Below are 22549 nucleotides of genomic sequence, written 5' to 3' on the forward strand. Positions count from 1 at the left end.
TGTAATATTTGAATGAGGATTTAAATAAAGATGCCAGTGGCATGTACAGATCACAGAAGGCAAAGCCGTTGGTATGGAAGTGATTTGGGATGAGCACTGGATGCTTGGACAGACCGCCTGGGCAATAGCAAGTAACTGAAGAGTCATTTCGGAGCCAGCTCCATGGCATCTGTTCAGATTTGTTGCCGAGCCCAGGCTTCCCTCCCCTGTGACAAGGCCAGGCACATTCTCCCTGTCCCGCCTGATGACACAGAAGTGGCCGTGGCTGCTGCTGTCTCCGAGCCGGGGCCCCGCAGGGGCAGAGGCTGCTGATGTGGAGCTGCTGCTGGGAAGACAACGTGAAAGACTGAGATTGTTCGTGCCTGGCCAAAACACAAACAGGGAATGTGCTGAAGCCCAGCTGCCTTGAAGTCAGGGAGGAGAGGATGGGCGCTGGTGGAAGGACGACAACAGATCCCACAGTGTTAAGGCTGCTCTTGCTGAATGCATCCCACTAAAGAACAAAGCAAGGAGAGGGAGCTCTTGCAAGAATTTGATCCACTGAGCAAGGCTGCTACAGTGTTAACCCCTTCATGGCGAGCCATTCAGGGTGTAATTTAACTGGAATGCCATTGGAAAGCGGCAGACTGTGGCACTTTACAGGCAAGCCCTGGAAAGGGATTGCTGGCTCTAACAAGCAGGCCCTTTGCCTTTGCACTTGATTTTTTGAGGGGCAGTGCTCAGTGAAGCAATTATGGCAGGCCCGTGGCATTGAAAGAGTTATTACAAACCAGAGGATAAAATGTCAATGATGTCTGATGCAGAGAAATGTGCAGCGTTAGCAGATATGTGCTGCTGATCTGGTAGCAGCTAGCCTTCTCCCCTCAACAGTGTGACATTTCTGGGTTCCAGTAACCAGCCCCATAGGAGGTCTTCCATGATGCTTTGAACCAAATTGTGGCATTTGGCTCCAAGCCAGCCAAAGGCACTGAGCGGAGCTACTGGCCTTCAGGAAGAGTTTGGGGAGGGATTGCATCTGAGTGGGCAAGCATGTGAGGGCAGCACACAGGCCTGGTCCCACTACAGCAGACAGATTGCACTCAGGAAAGAAATCATTTCCATATCCTTTGAGTGCGAGCAGTGTGATTGTGTGAGGCCAAGCCTTCTACCATGCCTATGGGACTCTGTTCAGAAAAATGTCAGCGTTTCATGTTTCTCCTGTGCTCAAGTCTCCTCTGGCTTCTCTCCCTCCCTGCGGATGCTCTGCTGTCAGTTCCAGCCTCCTTGAGTTGATAAGCTCAGGAGACTGCGGCCACGGTCCTGGCAGAGGTGCAGAAGTCTCCAGCCCAGCCCTGCACAAATCACAGGCGAAATTTTTGCTGGGCTACTTGTACTGAGCTTTCCCAGGCGAGTGTGAGTTTGCGATTAGAAATCACTGGACTGTATCCGCTTTGCACCATGCTCTGCGCTCATCCACAGCGATATTCCTACTGCTCGTGGCATCCTCATTTCTAATTCTTAGCTAAAAAGGTCACTCCAAGGCTCCATCTGTGCTGGGTAAGATTTGCTCCTATTGCAACAGTGTTTGCAAGAAGTACATAGTACTGACCAGCCATGCTGGTAAACACTGGGTTTATACCAGCAAGAGATCTCCCCAAGTGAATAGGTGCTACTACAGGAGCATCTATGTTTACACTGGAGGTTTTGACAGTCACCATCCTGACAAACAGGGGGCTGGCTTCTCTTTTACTTCATTCTCACACACAAAACTTTTAAGAATAAACTAGATTTAAGCTGTAGCTGAACAACTGCAGACAACAATACAAAAATTTTCTTCCAGGCCTGAAAGTACTTGAATTTCTTTTTGTAATGCTCTTTCTGCAGATTGTACTGCTCTTTTTTTGTCTCTCTTTTTTCTTTTCCCCCAGAAAGACCCATATTGTAACACTTTAACAGAGGAAGCTCCCTCTGTCTCTGCTTTCCTGCTTGCTGTATATTTAAGTAATTGCTGCATTTTAACAAGCTAAATTGTATTCCCACCAGCTGTCCCTCAGACCAAACCTTCAAGGATATGCTAAACAATAATGACTGTAACAACAGTAAACTCAAAAGGCCTCAAGATCTCTTCAAAGATAAGATGTCTTGCTGTTTCCCTTCCATACCCAGGCACTTTCATGCAGATTAGCGAGGCAGTATGCACACAGCCTACACAGGCAGAGCAATGCTGAGAATGGGGTGAGTTTGGCCCTCTGAGAGAGCAGGGGAGGAAAACATCATAAAAATCAGGGGGTGATGCTGCAAGCCAGAGCCAGGATAACTGCTGCAGCCCATGACCTGGCAGCCATCAGCATTGCAAATATTTCTCCCTCGACCAGAAGATCAGAAGATAGATGCTCTTCTCGACATGTCAGCTTTTGTCCTGCAGAGCTCTGACCTGTGGCTTTCTCGCGGCCGGTGGCTTTGTGCCGGGCACTGTCAGGGTGTGAGGGCGGGAGGGTCTGCTAGCAGCCCCTCGCCCCATGCCCGATCTGGAAAAGCAAGAGTCGGGATGAGCAATTCCTCCTCACCTACCCACCCCTTCCCCGGCCCCAGCTGGCTGTTGGAAGAGCGAGTCATAAACCCATTAGCAGGAAGACAAATGAATCTCATACCCTGCGGCATTCCTTCCTTCAGAACTGGCCTTAGCTACTTTTCCAACCTTCCTGCCTTAAAACCCTCTGTCTTTCGGGTTTTCTTATTGTATAATAGCAGAGTTCGGCCAAGTGCTTGATGATACAGTCGATTAGGAGATTTTTAGTCAAATTCTATAACTCACTTTATACATATGCAGGTATATATATTCACACATGCCTGCGTGTTCAAATATCTGTATAAATCTCTGTCAGCATGTATATGTCCAAATATAGGTTCAGATACGTCTTCCACATTATTTATATAGATACATATTACATTTTAATACAATATAAATTAGGCACATATAGTGTCAATTAACATTGGAAACCAAGTGCATGTTACAGCTAAGTTTAATATGATGTGATTTTATGTGTCCTTGATTTTACATTAATGCTAAGCACATGTGAGCCTGTGGATCTGCAACTGATGTGAATTATTTCCCCTTGTAGCTACACGGGATGTAGGAAACAATGTGGCAATACTGCCACATATGTATTATGTATAAAGGACTTGCCAGAGCAGCATAGTGGGAAGGACTTTGAGGAAATTGCAAGTAAAAATAAAAATAAGGCTTTATAGAGTGTGTGTGTGCATGTTTGTTTGTTTGTTCTCCAATTAAAAAACCTGCCATTGATATAGACCAGATAGTACAGAAGAAAGTACTGAGTGTTGAATTAGACGTATGGTAATCCATTTAGAAGACGCCAATAAATAATGTTGTTTAAAGGTGAATTCAACTGAATTAAATACGTCTGAATTATCATTCGGAACTGTGTATGTTTGAATGAGCTACTAAACTGTGAAAATAAAGGTAAAGGTACGCTATTTAAGTCACTTGTTTTTTAAATTTCTTCACGGTCTCTTCCTATTCATTTGTAATTTGCAATTTCCTGCTATTGATTAAATATATATATATACATAAATGTGTTAACTAGCCCACAGTTTAAAAGCATGTATTTAAACTGCATGGAAGACTTAAGCTTCCTTTGTATTAATTTCATCTTACTTACTCTTGGCAACTCACACCTCTTCCCACTGTTTTCATAACCTTTTGATTTTTCATTTTTTCTTGGATTTTTTTTACTTTCCACATGCAAATAAAATTATGTCCTGCAAGACTCCCCCCCCCCCCGGATAGTTTTTACAATAGCTAGTTAGTAAAGCATAAAGCATAAAGCATCATATGTATTAGCATGCACAGCAATAATCAATAAATGCCATATCTATTAAAGTTTCTTTAACCCCTTCTCTCAGTAGATTGTGCTCACGAATCATACGCAGAATCACACACAGGACTTTCAATCAAAATTGTATAGGTCATAGTTTAAAACACTTTTAAACTGGTAGGCCCCTTTAGTACGCTTGGACCTCTGAAATCGAGCAGCCCTCAGCACGAACTCGCAATCTGTCCCTTCAGGGCAGGCAGCAGATTGAAGGGCCAATGCTTGGTAGTGACTGGCTGGGTTTTATGAATATGGCCATCCCCTGCATTCAAATCAAAAGCAGCCACAGAGACTTCCTAATATCACAGCCCTTCTTAATCAAGGCTCTCATCATAGTCAATGAAGTTACAGGTTAGTAAAAATTTTGCCCTTAAGAGAGAGTCCTTGCACTAAGTTTATGCAATTTATAAAAGTCTGGCTGGGTTAGAGCACATTAAATATTCTTCTCCTATGTGAAACCCATCCGAGCTCAGGGTAGATTAAGTTAGTTTTGCTTTATATCATGTTGCTTGTCATGAATAATCCTGAAGTCAAGGGTGATAGACACGTGACATACCATTAAACACGACTGGAAGCTTTTCAAGCAGCTGGTGGACCAAGAGGCACAATTGCTGTTAAGGTTAAATGGAGTTCTCTGAGTAAGGACATGATTTGCCAACACAGCTAAGTTATCTGTGAGTCTTAAGTCTTGATGAAAGAATTCTAAATCTCTTCTGTGCTATGGAAAACTATGCCCTACATCCCTTAGTCTTCTATGGATGTCTCCAGCTGCATGTTTGAAACAGAGGGTGTGCCAAGTTGATTATGTTTTCTAAAACAACCTAGCTTTTCACTGTAGAAGAGGCCAAAGAGGGCAGTGCAGCACAAGGTGACAAGCTTCAAGCCTCAGAATAGTCACAGATTAGCAGAAATTGCTTTCTAAACAGGATTTTGCAGAGACTGGAGCTGTTAATTGTTATTGTAATGCATAACATTTTAATTGAGTTAATCGCCACAAAATGTTTATCTCTATTGACTGAGATAAAATGTCAAAAGCTCTTTGATGGCAATTGGAATTACAGTAGGCAACCTTGACAATAGAAGTCAATGTTTTACAATGTGCTGCTGTTTAGATGTGCTTGCTGGCGAAATGAAACATAATGTTGCTTATCTCCAAGGTATCTATTTTGCCTTGAGAACCAGTGTCCCAAAGCACCACTGCAGATTTTTTTTTTTTAAAAGTTCTAACTGGCTGTAGAAAGAGGGGAAAGATAGGCTGACTAAGGTTGATTCCACTTCTCTGGGGAAGCCCCATTTTCACACTCCTGACCCAGGCCTAAGCTTTAACAAGAAGACGCAGAGATTTGCTTTGCGTATCGACCTTAGCTGCTTGCCTGCGTGCTCAGGGGAGCAGCAGGATGGTCAGCACACAGTCAGGTCCATCCCTCCTCTCCCTGCTGAGGCATTGCCCTGTGGTGCTGAGAATGCACCAAAGAGATGTGAAAGAGGAAAAAAAAAGCCTTCAAGCGCCATGCCAGAGACACTCTGCAGGCGCGATCCAAAACCGAGAGTCCTAAGGCCAAACGGGAATTTAGCCAGAAACCGCAATGCGCTGCCTGGCTCGCAAGTCTCAGGGCTGCTGAGAAAAGTCCGAGTGCTCTTTTTGGAGGTGTACGATATCTTCCAGCTCCCAGTTCTCTTCCACTGAGTTCAAAGAAAGTCCTTATGGTCCTTTTAGCCCAGCTGCTGCCTGTCCATCCAGTGAAGGCTCTCAAGTGAAAAACAAACCACCTAAAACCACAGCAAATAGGAGGGCAGTTCCTGACTCCTCTGCAGAAATGCGTTGCTGAACAGCGAAGTGAAGATCCCAGGTGGCTGTTGCTGGAGTCTGATCATACCTGAGTGCAGGTGCCACCGTCCTCCTCCTCGAGACGGCACCCACGGCTGCTGGTGCCCACTGACACTGGGGAGACACACAGCCCCTGCTAACGGCAGGTGAGCACACCGAGTCTGGGAAGCTCAAACCAAAATGTAGCCATGTCTTTCCCTTTTTATTGCAGCATATAGTTTTATCAGCCCAGAGGGTTTCCGTTCTCTTCAAGGTTATAGTTATAATTTAACTTCCAGGAACGCAGCCCCCAACTTTGTTTAGAGACAGAAGCTTCTCGGCAGTCCTTCGGTATCGGAGAGTGCTGGAACGCAGCCACGGGTCAGAAAACGCTGCCCAAGGAAGAGGGTGATGAAAGTACCGACACTTTTGTTTAAACAATTTGCCTTCCTTTTCCCCTCGAGGAATAGTTTATAAATCGTATACCTGTCAAAGCGGTGCCAACACACTGCTCAGACAAATTTCTATTTTTGACATGAGCATGTGTTTGGCTGCACTTCCGATAGCTGGCTGGAGCTGTGTTATTACGAGATACATCCAGATGGAGCATCTCTGCGTCCCAGAGACCACCGTTTGTGACTGGGTGGGTCACCTACTCGAACTAAAATTGCCAAGGCCTGATTCTCAGTCCCTTGTTAATTAAGCATTAGGAAGCAGCTGAAGGGTTTGGGTTTGTTTTTTTTTTCTCCAGCTGACAGATTGCGAAAGCTCTTCCAGAGTAGACCGGAGGGAAGGAATGGACCTGAGCAATGAAGTGAGGCTGAGGTTGCTGCAAGTGACAAGCACGATAAGGGTCTATGTGGCCAGACAGTCCAGTTCTTCTAACTGATGGTGAGATGTGGAGAAGCTCTGAGACTCATTCTATTTGTTCCTGAAGCACCTACTTTTCTTTATGTATCTTCCCACCTAAGGTAATGTCTGTTGGTTTGGACACTACCATCTTTCAAGGATAGGAAGAAAGAAACAGAAGGGTGCCATAAAGCCATCAAAAACCTCTTTTCAGGAATCAAAATCCCCATAAAATATTTTCATAAGATTGTCTGAATCATTTGCATGTGTTCTGCCTATTATTCATTCTTCTATCCTAGGGTGATCTTTTCTGAAAGAGAGGCTCCTGAGAACATATTTAATTGTGTTAGCTAGTATAGCAGCAGATAAATGAAGTGGTTTAGTAAACACAGTGCCTACTGGACCATCAGTAGTAAATCCACGAAAGGTTAATGAAGCCTGAAACTACAGTCATTTTTGTGTGATGGCCTCCCTGCAACCTCTTTGAAGGAGACATCTCTGTGGTGTGAGCTGCAGAGAAACCACTCCAATGGCAATGAGCTGTGGCTGGGAAGCAGGGACAAGCAGGGAGAAATGGGAGCAAAAGCAGGATGGAGTTCAAGAATTTCTCTTTCAACATGATTTGGGGTTTTAATCTCCACTCTTCTGCAAAATTCTTTCTCCAATCTAGCATGGAGAACATTAGTATGCTTTTGTTATTTTTTGCCTTTAAGTTTGATTTGCATATTTACCTTTTGGAAAAGGTCTGATCTTCTTTCAATATTTTTTTTAACATCTGAGAATTAAGGTGGAATATTTTTTCCACCAGTGGAGTAAAAGGCAGCTCAATAGGCAGTTTCCTAGGATGCTTGTGCCAATACGGTTGGCTTTCACTCATATTGTAGGGTACCATGTGAGTACAAAAGGATGAGTCTGCCTGACCAAGTCAGCTGTAAAAGTCAGTGCAGACACAGGCTCAGTTTTTTCATGGGTGGTTTTCAATTATTCTTCTCTTGACCAATACTTTTTATGCTGGCTATACAGCATTGTTTCTCTTTTTTTTTAGTATTCTATGTTGATAAATGATTGCAATGATTCCAAAAAGAAAAGGTTTACATGTAGATAATTGCACAAGACAGAGCATCGCAGAAGGGCAGGCAGTTATTTGAGTCAACTTACATTGGCAAAGGGGGATGAGAGAAAGAAGAGATAGTTTTGCAAATATGTGACAGGAACACACAACAGAGAAAAATATGTTAAATTGTAAAAAAACAGGAGGTGATAAGATTTTGTCAGCTGAGACTTACAGCTCTTCGGAACAGAGGCTGTCTTCACATGTTGCATTTTTATGTATTTATAAAGCAAATTCTGGCCTCAGACAAAGGTCTTTTTGAAAGTCTCATGTGTCTGCATCTTTAGTTATCTAAATACCTTTCATAAAATGACCCAAAGTCATGTGGATTTAAAACCACCTCTAGTCTATAAATAATGATGATAGATGGCAGAAAAATGAGCTGTGGCAGGTAGATGTGCTGTGACCAGAGGGACTGGTCTGTTCTTATTTTGCATCTACATTAATTAGCTAGAAGTGGGAGTAAATAGCATCTTAATAGAGAAATATTACAAAAGGACCTGGAGAAGTTGTAAGGATTAATTAGATAATCTTCATAAGGTATTTGGAATATGAGTACTTTGCATACTTTCACTTAATTAAACAATTTTTTTCATCTAACAGAAGCTTGCTATAAAGAATTGGTATTTTTATCAGTCAAATAAGCTTGCAAAAATTTAATTTATACCTGTAATTTATTTTTTTTAATTCTCAAAGAATGTAGAGGATGTGTCTCTGTAGGTATATAACTGTCTGTACATATATGTGTATATGGGAGTAATAAAACGTGTGGAAGTGTATGCACTCACACAATATCACTATTGGGACAGAACTAAGAACAGTTTTCTTAGAAAACCAAGAGTTTCCATCATCTATTTCTTACATTCACAGAAGTAGGAAGAGAAATGAAGAATGGACATCTGCAGGTCAAAACACTTTCCATTTTACAGTGCTAACTCCTCTTTATTAGAATCTGGATGGGAAAGAAGAAAATAAAAATTTATTGTTCATTTTCACTTTGATCATCATACCCATAATTTTACATACCACATGCTTTCCTCTTCCAAGGGCAGATATTGTATTTATTCTGCAGCTGCAGTATATTGATTTTGGACTACTGAGTTCAGTGCAGATGAGTGACAAACTAAATAAGCTGCTGGGTGACTGATAAGTAACCATGTTTAATCTCTTGGCTTCAAAATGAAATCCCATAACTCATTTCAACAATTTTAGTTTTGGTGCTCAGTCAAGACCATACAATCATATTCATTTTTTTTTCTTATAAAAGCAAAGACCAGTAGTAGAATAGAAGCTTTCATGGAAACTACTGCAATTCTGCATTCTACCTTTACCAAAGTATACAGAGAATTATTGCAGATTTACACTAATGCATCTGTAAAATTTTAGCTGATAGTTTTAATTAGATGCAAATATTCAACTGCATTTCTTTCGCATTGTATTTATTGTTCAGTAACTGAATAGAATATTGCTCCTTTTTAACAGCTGTGGTGTTTCCTAAGCCTTCACCCACTGAATAAACAACAGCCTACAGAACTTCTTCATGCAGTAGTCTGGGTTTTAAAATATAGATGTCAGATGTGCCTTCTTGAAACAACTTATTAATATTATAATGATAATATTTATAATTATTATATAGCAATATATGAATATTTTTTTTTCTGATTTTGTGTTCTTATTTTCTTAGATCTCATACCAATAGAAACAATCCAGTTACCTGTAAGTAGTGGTAAACAGTGTAAATCTTACAACATGCACACTGAAATTTTGAGGCAGTAAAAGTGAGTCCTCTTGAAATGCCAGCTACAATATTTAACCCAAAAGCTCATTGAAAGGAAAGCATTACGAGCCTGGAAAGTTCTCCTCTTTCTTGTCACAGCTGGACAACGCGCCCAAGGAGAGCTTATAAACTGTAATACAACACAACGGTATTGAATGAATTGTGGTGTACATACTCCAAGGCAACTGAGAGCAGAATATGTTCCACAAAATCCTAGCTCGTGCAAGCTCATGCATTCCAAACCTTTGGACTGCTTGAAGCTGGGCTCCGTCTGCAGGGGAGGTGTGACTGTGACATGGCCAGGCATACTCAAGTTCATTTTTCCCTAACTGTGGTGACTACAGCACCGATTAAGTCCTCCAAGAACCTGACATCTCTGATACAACAGATTTATTACTGTCAAAACCTGGACTGGCTGAAGTAAGGTTAGAGCTGCCCGTGGGCGCTGGACTAACCTTTGCATTGCAGCAGAGGCAGACTTGTTGCCAGCTGACCTTCTTTTACTGAAGAGGAACATTTGTAGGTCTCCTGCTTGTAGGTGTTCATAGGAATAGCCATTTTTAATGCCTTTTTTAACATGGTAACAATTTTGGAGTATTGCTGAGATCTTTCATACAGAAATGCCTGGAATAAAGGAATAAAATTTACTAAGAAAACAAAAATTTCCTAAAAAATTTGCCCAGGAAAAATAAAAATTTCCACCTGTAATTGGGAACAGGAATATGTGCAATCCAATAACATGTCTAACACCCGATGAATGGCATGGGGTGCAAGTAGGAAGAAGTGTATGCTTTTGAATTACTTATTCAACAAAATCCAGTAAAATGGTTTTGATAAAAACGTTAGCTGAACAGTAATTAGCCAGGGTTTGTTCCCACTTTATGTGCTAATGGAAAATTTCTGCACGGAATGGCTGCTTGAAAACTTCTCATTAGGCAAACGTGCAGGGTTTTTTAGCATTTTCTGGTTAGGCAGACTGTAGGTTATCTAAGTTGAGGCAATGGTAAGCATGTTAAAAAATTATCAAGCATTCTAATAACCTCAGGCTAAGCTGGAGTTTGTTCCTGAAGAAGGAGACTGTGATAGCAGCACAGTTCAGACAATTAAAATACAGTAAGGTTCACAGCAGAGGTGAATGGCTGTTTGAAAAGTGCTGCAGCACACAATTTATGACATCCTTTCTTTTAACACTGCTCAGTATATCCTGTAAATGCTTTAATGTGCTTAAGCCAGTTTATTCCTTTGTTAATGGTCCGTGATTGCAATCAGGCATGCCCATAGACAGCTTCACACTTCCGTGTGAGGTATTATTTGATAAAAATCCTAATCAATAAATCTAATTTCTTCTCTTGCCAGATACAGTTACATAATGTGTTTCCAATTTGAGCCTGGATCAGTTTCCTGGAATGCTGAATAACCTGTGAGAATTTGTAAGCTTTATACCAAGTTGGCACTCAGAGTCACTACAACTGGACTCTAGACCTTGCTTTGTAAAAAGAAAATAGGACTGTCCTTGAAACAGTCTCACCTTTCCTCAAGATTTTCAGGATAATTGAAAAGGTTATAGAATTAAATGAGGATAGCATATGTAATGCAGAGAGTAGCTTCCAGAGTTTCCTTTCTAACCACGTTTTTAATATGCCATCCTATATTTCGGAGCTGCAGAATTGCAACCCAAATAAATGGATGGTCTAAGGTTGAGTGACTCCTAGACGCTGAACAGTTAGATGACACATTATTTCAAAGGTTATGGATTCTGACAAAAAACTTTTCTTACAAAAAAAATATTACTGTGAATCTTACAAATTTTGCAAGCTTTGGGGGAATGCCTAGATTGGTCCAGATCTTCATAGGACAAGATACATTGTGGAAATGAGAGCTGCTAAAAACTGAAAATTCTGTCCCATGGGAATTGCAAAGTTTTGTTATTTTATTAATTGTTTTCACAAAAAAAAAAGAAAAAAAAAGGAAATTCAATTTAAAAGGTGTTTGGAAACATAAGTTCTTTCAGTAAATGTATTGAACTGAAGCCAACACTTTAGGTTTGCCTTCTGCTGAGTATTGCATCTCTTCTGTGTCACAAGATCTTCTATAAATTGCATTTCACTTTCCTTTCCAGCTGAATGACAGGAGTCATGCTGGCAGAGGACAATGACAAAGGGATATTTCCTTTTTATAACACCATGTTTAAAGTCCAGCCATAATGATTTCAAGTGCTACCCAAGGGAAGAGTGGGATTCCTCATTTTCAGTGCATACATCTGGGCCTGTTCTTGTAGTTTTTCCTAATGACTATGTACTGTAGTCTATGTAGAAATAGTCTTTTTGCCAGACAGATTAGCTTCTGGCAGCCCCTGCGGCACCCTGCGCTGGCAGCCCACACTGGTCTGCCTTGAAACAGTACCTAGGCACCTCACACCGGGTCTCAGTTCTGATTCAGGGACTAGATTTCTGAAAATTAGATTTTTCATCAGCTCACCTGAGAAAGAAATGGAAATAAACAAATATCAGAAAGGATGATTGATCTTTCACTTAAACAGATACCTCAGACCAGATGGGATTAGTGCATGTCCAGGGAAATCTGTCTGTCTTAGCTGGCTGTCAGGGGAGTTCAGCCTGGATTTGGGTAAATAATTTTTAGTCTTTCCAGGTAGACGAGACCTCAGTGTTGGGCCCCTTGACCTTATGGGGTGTACCCAATCCTGTGGCCAGTGCTTGAGAACACAGGCAGTGGTTCCTGTGCATTCCTCCCTAGGAACGGAGGTGGATATCTAGCAGAGCAGATTTTAGCTTCATCTAAAATCCCCTGAGGTCAATAAAGACTCATCACAAACTTTTGGTTTGTGAAGAACTACTGAGATTATATGTATGTAAGTATATCTGTGTGTGTATGTGCTTGTGTGTATGTGTATATTTATATATAGATCACATATATTGATATTGCTTTGTAATTCCTTTTTTCCCCTTTGAATGGCAGGTTTGGTTTATCACTCATCTGTCTTAACCTTCATTCAAGCATATAGGACAAGGGGAAATGCCGAAAGACTTTTTTTAAAAAGATAATAGTGGTAGTAGTAGCAGCAGTAGTAATGGTAGTAGTAATTGTTGCTATTGCTGTTACAGGCACATTGTTACAGGCTATTACCATCATAATCACATATGAAGATTAATACCAAACTCCATAAAACATGAACAAAAATGATCACTGCTGTGCTCAGAGCTAAAGAAAACTGTTATCTGTGGTACTATTTGAAGCATTCTGTGCTTTGCTTTTCAAAATTACTCGGATGAGATTTTAGATAATATTAGACAATTACATGGTGAGAAGTATCAAGACCAACATTTGGTTACAGCCATGTTCCAACCACAAGTATACGCCAGATCAGCGTGTGTTCAACACACACAGCAGATATCCACAACCAGTGCACGCAAACCAAGCGGGAAACCTTGCACAAAGCTGTTTCCATCTGTGGCCTGAGTAGTTGGCTAGAAGCTTGAGAGTCTGGCAGGTCATTCCCATTGGAAGAAGGTATAGATGTTACTCTGTCAAGAAAAATGTACACAGCTCTGTTTTCCTCAGAAACTTACAGTTTCAACCAACCAGAGGCCATTTCCTTGTCTATGATATCAAACCTCTTTTCTGCCAGAACCCTTCAAAGACTCTTTTTGAGTCCTTCTTGGGGGCAATGTTCTTGTAAATAATCAGGATATCTTGGTGATTCCTCTGCAGGCTATTCCTGAACTGAGATTTGCAGCTTGATATTTCTCTCTTGCATGCACATTTTTGCACGTACACATCCATTTATCCTGCCAGAGAATTTAAAATCCCAGGGAAGTACAGTATTTTTTTTTCCTGCCTGAGGTAAAGATCTGAGTCAATACTTTAGATTTGGAAATTACTGTTATTTCAGCCACCTACATCCATAAAAAAAAGTCAGTGAAACTTCAATGGAAGGTAGTGAAGACTCTCAATTAGATTTAAGCCATTCCATAGCAATATTAAACGCATTTCTTTGCAGCAATCTTCAAAGGCCATTCCAGTGGATTGAGTCATCATTTTGGGCTATATTTGCTCCTACATCACTCTCACAAGACAAACTGCACCTATGGGTGATGAATGCTTGCTTATCAGAGAGGAACAATGCTGTAAAGCTCCAGCAGTTAGCCACTTAAATAGCACATGAAGATGGAATTTTTCTAGATGAAAGCCTGAGATTTTCTGTGGATAATAAGTGTGTGTCCTTGGGAGGTTCAAATTTACTGGGAAGAGTTTTTATCCAATATGATAAAGATCAGATGTATTTCAAGATATGGAAAGCACCACGGTTAAATTCACTCAGTAGATATCATCACTAGTCTCAGAGCACTTAAAATAGGAGAAAAAGCATCCCTCTGCAATCAAGTAAATTACTAGTATAATCCAATTAAGCACAGATTTTGCAACAAAAAACATCTAATGTAAAGAGAAAAAATAACCTCCTGGATCTTATGCATATGATTTTATATTCAAACTGCCAATCTTTAGACCATAGTACAAATGATGTAGAATGAAAATGTGTATTGCTACACCAAGGTTTAATTTTTGTTGACCCTTTTAATTAAGATTATGTTTCTTATTAAAAATTATTCATTACTGATGATAGATTTTTTGCAAGCTCAAATTGCTTACAGTCTGTCCCTCATGGAAAACTGTTTTCTGATTCAGTTCAATTCTATTTTATACTGATCCTTATACCACTCTCATTTCATAATGCTGTGCAACGACATTATACCACTGCCAAATATATCTACAAAATGCTATAGTATGGTGATCAAAAAACTCTCTAAGGATAGTTCAGATATTCAGTCTGGTTTTCTATTTATATAAAATTTTGGTGTAATCCCTTTCTGTTCAAGAACATTATTGATTTCCAGGTATCTATTGATTTCTTTGAGACCTTTCCACAGTGGAGGATTTGCTTAGTAAGACATAAAAGGTGGAGTACAGAAAATAGTTAGGCTTGCAGTGTGAAAGAATGGCATAGACAGAGACTCACTTTGGTTTAAAGTGATGACATTAGAGTTAGATCTTTCCAGAGCAATCGAACTTTCGTCATTGCTTGTATAAAACTCAGTGTATATGCTAACAATTCTCCACCAAAAAGACTGACAGGAGAAAAAAAAATATTTCTTGTCAAATATTTTGTAAGGAAGACTATTTTTATGACCAATATATGATCTGGATGCATAGACATGATTTGCCAGCAAATTACATTTCTAAGAGCAAAGACTCTTACAATGAATGTCATACACTATTATATCAAATTAAACATATTTTAAGGCTACTTACTTCTCCCTTAGAAAGGCCTATTATGCATATTATGAGCCAAGTTGTTTGTATGATGTAGTTGCAAGTACACTCATAATATGTAATAAATTATGTACCTTTACCTCCATCAAGCAGTGGAACAGGCTGTCCAGAGATGTGGTCACCATCCCTGGAGGCATTTAAAAGACATGTAGATATGGCACTTAAGGACATGGCTCAGTGGACTTGGCAGCATTAGGTTTAGGGTTGGTCTCAATGATCTTGAAGGTCTTTTCTAACCTAAGTGATTCAGTGATTCTATGATTCTATACTGCATATCTTGCTACACTACAGTGCGTACTTCCGGCTAGTCTCAGAAGCCTCAGAGACAGAGATAAGAGAGCTGAACCTCCGGTAAAATTTTTCAAACCATATTAAGGTGACGTATGTTGATAAAGTGAAGCTAATTTATGGGCAAGCAGTACCATCTAGTCTCAGAAGCGAAGGCAGATAAGAATCTTATCAGTCCTATGATCAACCTCAGACTTCCTTGTATCATCACTCCTATTTGCTCTGTGCTTTCCCAGCTGCCAGACGTATCACAAAACACCTGATGAAGCAATGAAGTTTTCCCAAATTACCAGGGCCATAGTTGAACTGCAGAACTCAATCCCAAACTATTCACTCTAGAGTCTCTCTTGGATATAGTATTGCTACACTCCAATGATCAAGAGGAAAATATGAGGAAATCTCATTAAAAGCCCATGCCTTCTTCTTGTTAAGCATTTTCTTTATGTTAATTTATTACATTTTCAGTTATATCCTAGTAAAATAATAATATATAATTTGTATAGCATATTGTCTATATGATACATAAAATTATAAATATAGGCATATATCCAGTACCTCAAGAGGGCCTACAAGAAAGATGGGGAGAGACTGTTCAGGAGGGCCTGTTGCAACAGAATGAGGGGTAATGGTTTTAAAATAGAGGGAGGTAGATTTAGACTGGATATTAGGAAAAAATTTTTGACAATGAGGGTTGTAGAACACTGGAACAGGTTGCCCAGAGAGGTGGTGGATGCCCCATCCCTGGAAACATTCAAGGCCAGGCTGGATGAGGCTCTGAGCAACCTGATCTAGTCGGGGATGTCCCTGCTCCTTGCAGGGAGGTTGGACTAGATGACCTTTGAAGGTCCCTTCCAACCCTAACCATTCTATGATTCTATGATTCTATATATAAAAGTATAAATATATAAATATGTATACCAGATTACAATTTGTATTGTCTATGAAACCCAAACACCAAATATATTCCATTTAGTGAGAAATTAATTTGCCTAGATATTGTGGTGTTTGTCTTGCCAATAATCTGATTGGTACTCAGTGTCAGTGTAGCTAACTGTTTTCTTGGAAAATGATTTCTAGAAATTGATTTTACTTGCAGTTCTTTGGCTTTCTAGACATGTGGGCCTTACATAGAAGTCATTAGCATCCTTGACAAATATTTTTCCATTGCCTGTTGTCCTCTGCTCAGTAAATTGAGAGCTCTCTTTTAAGTTACTTGATGCTTACAGTAACATGAGACAACCAGCATCCATCTAGCACAGGACTTCAAAGAGAAATCACTATTTCCCCTGCCAGCACTGCCTCATGCTCAGCAGCTCCTGGAAGCAGCTGGGTTGCTTTGAACTCAACTTTAACTTTACTTCAGAGCCAACTTAGGGCTCTGATATAGGATGTAAATTGGTGTAGCAAGGTGGTGTAACCCACTGGTGAGTGGGTGTTAGAGGGCCCCCTCCATGCAGACCCGTAGCGTGTGTGATTTGCTATAATCCCTGACTGCAGCTACCTGCTTCTTTAGTTCATGCTGGAGTAACTTAATGTTTTTACTTCTGCCCATCCGCAGCTGAACCTCAATATACTGCAAACTGCTGGGTGATCCGGGGTTAAGTTTTGGGGCAGCCTCACTGATCAAATGAAAGTTCTTTGAACAGAGGAAATGTGCAGGTATGAATACCAGTGGCAAAGAATTTCCTTCCTTGCATTTTTTCCCCATGGGTACCAGTCCCCTGACCATCCGTGCTCTACATCTACTGATTCATGCTCCTTTAGAGCTATGTTTAGAATTAAACCAGCTCATTCCTTCTGAGAGGAGACCAGCTGTGGTAATACAGATTATTGCCCTGGGGGCTATAATGCAGTCTTCACCTTACTTCAAGCACTTTGAACTGAGGAAACAGATGGGTGCCAAATGGCAACCAGAAGTGGTCTGGGTCAAGTGATGTGGTGGAGGTACAGCCAGTCCAGTCTCAATGGGGACAGCCATGGGCAGAGCCAGCGCAGACCTCCCATGGTCCGGAGACCAGAGGTCCTTCCTCAGAGGGAAGACTTTTAGCAGCAGATATATTCAGAGTATACTGGTAATTCATATGGAGTCCATATCGTTATGAGTCATGGCTCCTCAGTTTGTCCTGTGAATGTCCCAGGGCCAACCTCTTCTTGTCAGCTGTGCCTGGTCCTTTCAAGGCAAGAAGCCTTTGAAAGCATCCATATGGGACACAGTGAGGAGTGGGGCTGGGGAGTGGGGAGGACGGACATGACTGAACTGATGAATATCAGTTGACAGGAGATCATGAGGAGGAAAAAGACACGCTTAATTTGCTTCTGAGGCCTATAATCAAATTCTCTACAAGTGACACAAGGAGAATTTTCTGCCACATCCTTGCAAAGAATTTTAAATTGGCCTGAGCTCATGGTCTTCTTAACAACTTTCTCTTTTTCACCCTTCTACTGAGTGCATATCTTCTTCACTATGTCCAAAAGTAGACAGCTATGATTTAGACTATAATTACCAGCAAAAAATATGTTCATCTGACTAATCAGAATATGATTTAACAGATTTGTTCACAGGCATAATATGATACTGGAAGAAAGGTCCCTTTCTAGAAGAAAAAAATATACGTTTTATACACTGTACATACCTAGCTCCTACTAGCAGTTCCAACCAGCCCAATAAGTGGAAATCACCACATGGATCTTTAACAAAAAAGATAGCATGGCTGTCTGACTGAAGCCCCTCAGTATTTGTTTGTGCAGGAGCTCCAAATGCTAACACCTTCTGGAGGCCCTGCTAAGACAATACAGGACTGTTGTGTCATTTAACTGAAAAAGAGAGAGACCTTTTCTTAAACAAATAAAATAATAAACTGGAGGAAAAAAAATGGAGAAACCTTAGGAAAACAAGTTAAGTTATTTTTTGTATGCCAGCTGAAATGAACACCAGCTCCCTTAGAGAATTCAGTGGGAGAAAACCAACTCGCAGGAGGCGTCAGGCAGTTTCCCCGGGGGCTCGGGCTGTGCCAGGGCTGACTGAGGCATGCAGCAGCAGCAAAGGAGGAGCTTGGGTGGGATTACCCACTTTGCACAGCCCTTCAACAACACCAGATCAGAGTTTGGAGCCAGACAAATGACTAACAAGGCATAAACCATCATATTTCAGCAAATTACTATCAAGTAGGAAGACCCATAAGTCACTGAGAATCAAGAAATGGAGGTCAGCTCTTCAGGCAAAGCCAAATTTGCTCAGTGACTTGAATGCAAGGTCAGAGGCAGCAGGGCTTAAACAGAAGTGTGAGTACACAGCAAAAATAAAGAAAAGAGGTGGAAAGCCCAGAGCCAAGAGGATCTAGAAAGCTAAATGAAGGTCTCCAGTGCACATGGGATATTTGATTTTCTAATTGATCAATTTATTTCTACCTACATAAGGAAAGCATTAATATTTCTCACATTGTGGACACAATCATACTTAGGCAAAGTTCCCATGGACAAATAAAATTTTTCATAAGCCCTTTAGTTAATATTGCTTTCATTATTTATTTGCCATTTAAAGAGATCTGTCAGGCCCTCCCTCAACATGCAACCTCTGTAACCTCTTCCATCTGATATTTCTTGTAATGATGACCACAATTTCTAGGTTTGCAGTGTCTTCCTGGGTTTTGAGACCCAGGCTGCCATGGCAGGTCACATAGCAGAGAAGACATTGTGGTGCTGCAGAGCAGCCCAATGAGATGCATCTACCAGGGCCCCAAAGGTCCTGCTCCACCTGTCACCCAAAGGGCCAGATTTGATGCTGTCACACTGGGCATCACAGGCATGATCTAACACAGGGAAATGGGAAACATTGGAGAGATTTGGTTAAAACAGTACAGCAACATGATCTCAGTTGCTTAGATGAAAAGTAATAAAATAAATTGCAGTCATGAAGAAGGAAGTCAGTCACCTAATTTTAGTCCTTGCTTAACCCAGTTGGAGGAGTGAAATGGCTACACTGGTGCAGCTACATCATTTTGCATGGGCTGAGGAACTGGCTGTTCAGTATAATTTAGCAATTTTCCAGTCCCTTATTCAGCAGAATGTAGTCTGAGGTGACCTTTTGCACGAACCCCCAAAGGCCACAGAAACTGAATACTTCCCAAGCTGACCATCTGACTTATCCTTGTGAAAAGTTACTCTGGATTAGAAGGTCAAAAGAAAAAGAAAAGAAAAGGCTCCTCAGCAGGGAGCTGCCCTTTGGGATGTTAGGTAATTTAAATTAACTGGCATCATGCTGAGTAGCTTACATTTCTATATCTGTATGTGAGTGGGAACAGCTAAGGTCAAAGGGTCAGCCTCCTCTTCAGCGGAAAGACATCCCTTTGCTGTCCTTTCCTTGGTGAGCATGATGCTGAACATCACTGGTTTCTTTTGGGGTCTACCCCTGCATTCTGCATGTCATGGCAGAATAAATGAAAATGTTAATGTAACAACAAAAGTCAAAATATATTTCTCTTTCCCTGACTGTTACTTTCCAGGATTCCTTGTCAGAGTTGCTCAGCATCCTCACATTTCCACTAAGGATATAATGCCTGGTCTCTAGAGGTAGGAGACTTTGTAGGAAAGCTAGTATTAACTTGTGCAACTACTTGAATGGGGAAGGTTGTAGTAAAAGGATAGAACAGAAGCTATTAGGAACTTGTTTAAACATATGACCTCTCACTATTAAATTAGAAAAAAAAAATGCAAAAAGTGAAATAAACTTTCTACTAGCAGCACAGTGGGAATTTAAATGGTCTTGTAGCCTAAACTCCCAGGTTTAGGAGCCAGAGTCTCTGGCACTATGTCAGGGTTTCTCTGTGACATTGAGTTTCTGCAGGCTCTGCCCGTTATGAGTAAAATGGAAGAAATAATAATTCAAAGTGATTCTGCAAAAATTCACTCATTTATTTTTGGAAAAGTACTTTGACACTCCTGTATAAAATCAACATATTGCTTCATGAGCATAAGGAGCTGTTCCAAAGGTTTTCCTCTCACTCAGATGCAGAGGTGGTTTTCTTTTGATTCAATTCAGTGTGATTCAACTTGATCCAGTTCTATTCCCATCAGCATTGTTCTCTGCCTAGAACAGGTTTTTTTTTTGCATGTGCTTTTTCCTTACCTCTTTTCTTTCCTGTGGGAGAGAAGGGGGGAGAGTTTGCATGAGGTTTTGAGATTTGGGGATTTGTTTGTTTTTCATTTAATGTGTGAATGATAACGCTATGCTATGCACTTCACTAAGGACAATGAAACTACAGAAAAACATCTTTCACCTGGAAGGACAGGTTGATATTCCAAGCCAATATCAGTGAAGTTTGTGATGCTTCATTCCCCATTCATTCATTCATTCTTTGAAATTACCACTAAGAAACATAAAAATGTCTAGAACATTTTGAGCAGAACATCGCTGCTATTACAAGATGTGAGTTAGCCGTAAAATAACTCAGTAGTCTCTTTACATAGATTTCATAATTTAAAAAAATTATTTTAAAGATTTCTCAAATTATTCTTGTTTCAATGCACTGCCCAAGGTCACACAATGCAATATTGCAATTCAACATACTTTTCAGGTTTTTGAAGTTATTTAGTCCCACTTGGTGTGTCACACCACGTCAGAGGTGTGCATTATCTCACTGTAACAGAATCCTGCCATGTCTCGTTGCATAATTAAGCTGCTGCATACCGAGTAAATCAGTGAGTGGATATATTGCTGATAAGTTTATTAACAGAAGAACAGGACAAACTGATTCAGAGGCGTTAGCATATCTCTAAACAGAAGATTGCATTAGAGACTGAAGGCAGGACTGTTTATTTGTGTAATTGCCCTATCACTGAACTATTGATTAGTGCTATTCCATAACTCAATAAATCTTCATATTATTCTTGCCACATTGAAGACGAGGAAAGGTACCATAGACTTCAAAATGCTGTATAGATTAGGATTCCAGCCCGTAAGCAACTGCAAATGGAACTGGGAGATAAGGAGGTAAGGTTTGAAGCACATCACCAATTAAATTTATGCCACAACTTTAAATATAGAAAGCTGCTTGTGCCAATCATCTATGTTACCCTTATAGTCAATAAATTGAAGGGTGATTCATTTCACCTGTTTCTGACACCCATTGTGGAGATCAGGTGAATCACCCTCCGGGGTTGCCTGTTTCTTTCTGTCCATGACTAGATGAGTATTGAGTGGCTAATTTAGATTTAGACAAGTAATATTTAAGTATCTCCACCCCATAGATAAATTCCACCCTGTATAGCAGGAAGTTATCCACTAAATGTGCTTCTTCCCCATAGTCAAAGGTCTACATACAGTAAGGAGAGGCAGTCCTAGCTGGTTTTCACCAGCAGGCTGAGCCACAGCAAAGAAGGCATGTCAGCACAACTTCTGCTTACTTGGGACACTCTGGACACTTGGATGTGTGCTTTCTTACTAGCCTGACCTGAAATCCATGCCACAATTTCTTCACTACCATTGGTATCCAGTCTTGATGTATTAGGAAAATGCACCCCCATGCTTTAGTCATGTCTTCCCCTTACAGAATAGGTGGAACCTACATTTATGACCCACCAGATCTACATGAGTCAGGGAGCATGGAAAACTGATTTGTCTTCCAGTGATCACTATTGATCACTATTTGGTCTTGTCAGATTATAACTTCTTTCCAAACTAAAATGTATCTACTGAATTGGAAAACAGCCTACTTTACAAATTGTACATGAGGATATAATTCCCAACAGGTTTCCCAGCCATGGGGAGACAGACTGCAGTTTTCCTAAGTCATGTGACAACCAGCCCTTGAGAGGAGAGAAGTTCAAACCTCCACTGAATATATGGCCTCTTGGCCAAATAATTTTCATTTTTCTGTGATGTTAGACCAGTTTACTTGAGGACTAAGATGAAGTCTGAGACCAAAACCAACTCAGTTCAAATAATACCATCACAGACTAAACAGCTGCCAGCAATTGCCAGATGATAATAATGAAGTTCCTATCTTGATTTATAGATGAAAAGAGCTAAGATAAGTGTCTGAAATGTTTATGTAAACCATCACAGGGATCTAAGAGAAAATCTGACTGCCAGACTGTGGCCAGACCTTGTGCTAATGGCCCATCTGAAGCCATTAGCAGATTACATTTACCTGATCATTGCATCATTTTATTAAAATACAATTAATCAAATTTCTAACACTTTTTTTGGGGGGGGGATGGGGCAGGAGAACAACCTTTTACTAGAAGTTTGTCCAAAGCCTAGCATGATGGCATTCCTGAGTTTCAGCCGTGCAGCCACGAGTAAGGCACACTATCAAAAAGTAGATTTGTGTGTTTTTCTGCAGTTGTCGTGCACGTGGTAGCAGAAATTAGGTTGCAGAGCCATTGCATTCACACTGTGGCCTGAAGGAATACGTAAGTCAACTGTTAATGAAGGAGCTTATGGTCCACCTCATCTTGCTCACTGCCTCTCACACCTCTCACACTGCCTCTCC

This window comes from Chlamydotis macqueenii, chromosome 3 (assembly GCF_036417535.1).
Source record: "Chlamydotis macqueenii isolate bChlMac1 chromosome 3, bChlMac1.mat, whole genome shotgun sequence".
Classification (NCBI taxonomy): domain Eukaryota; kingdom Metazoa; phylum Chordata; class Aves; order Otidiformes; family Otididae; genus Chlamydotis; species Chlamydotis macqueenii.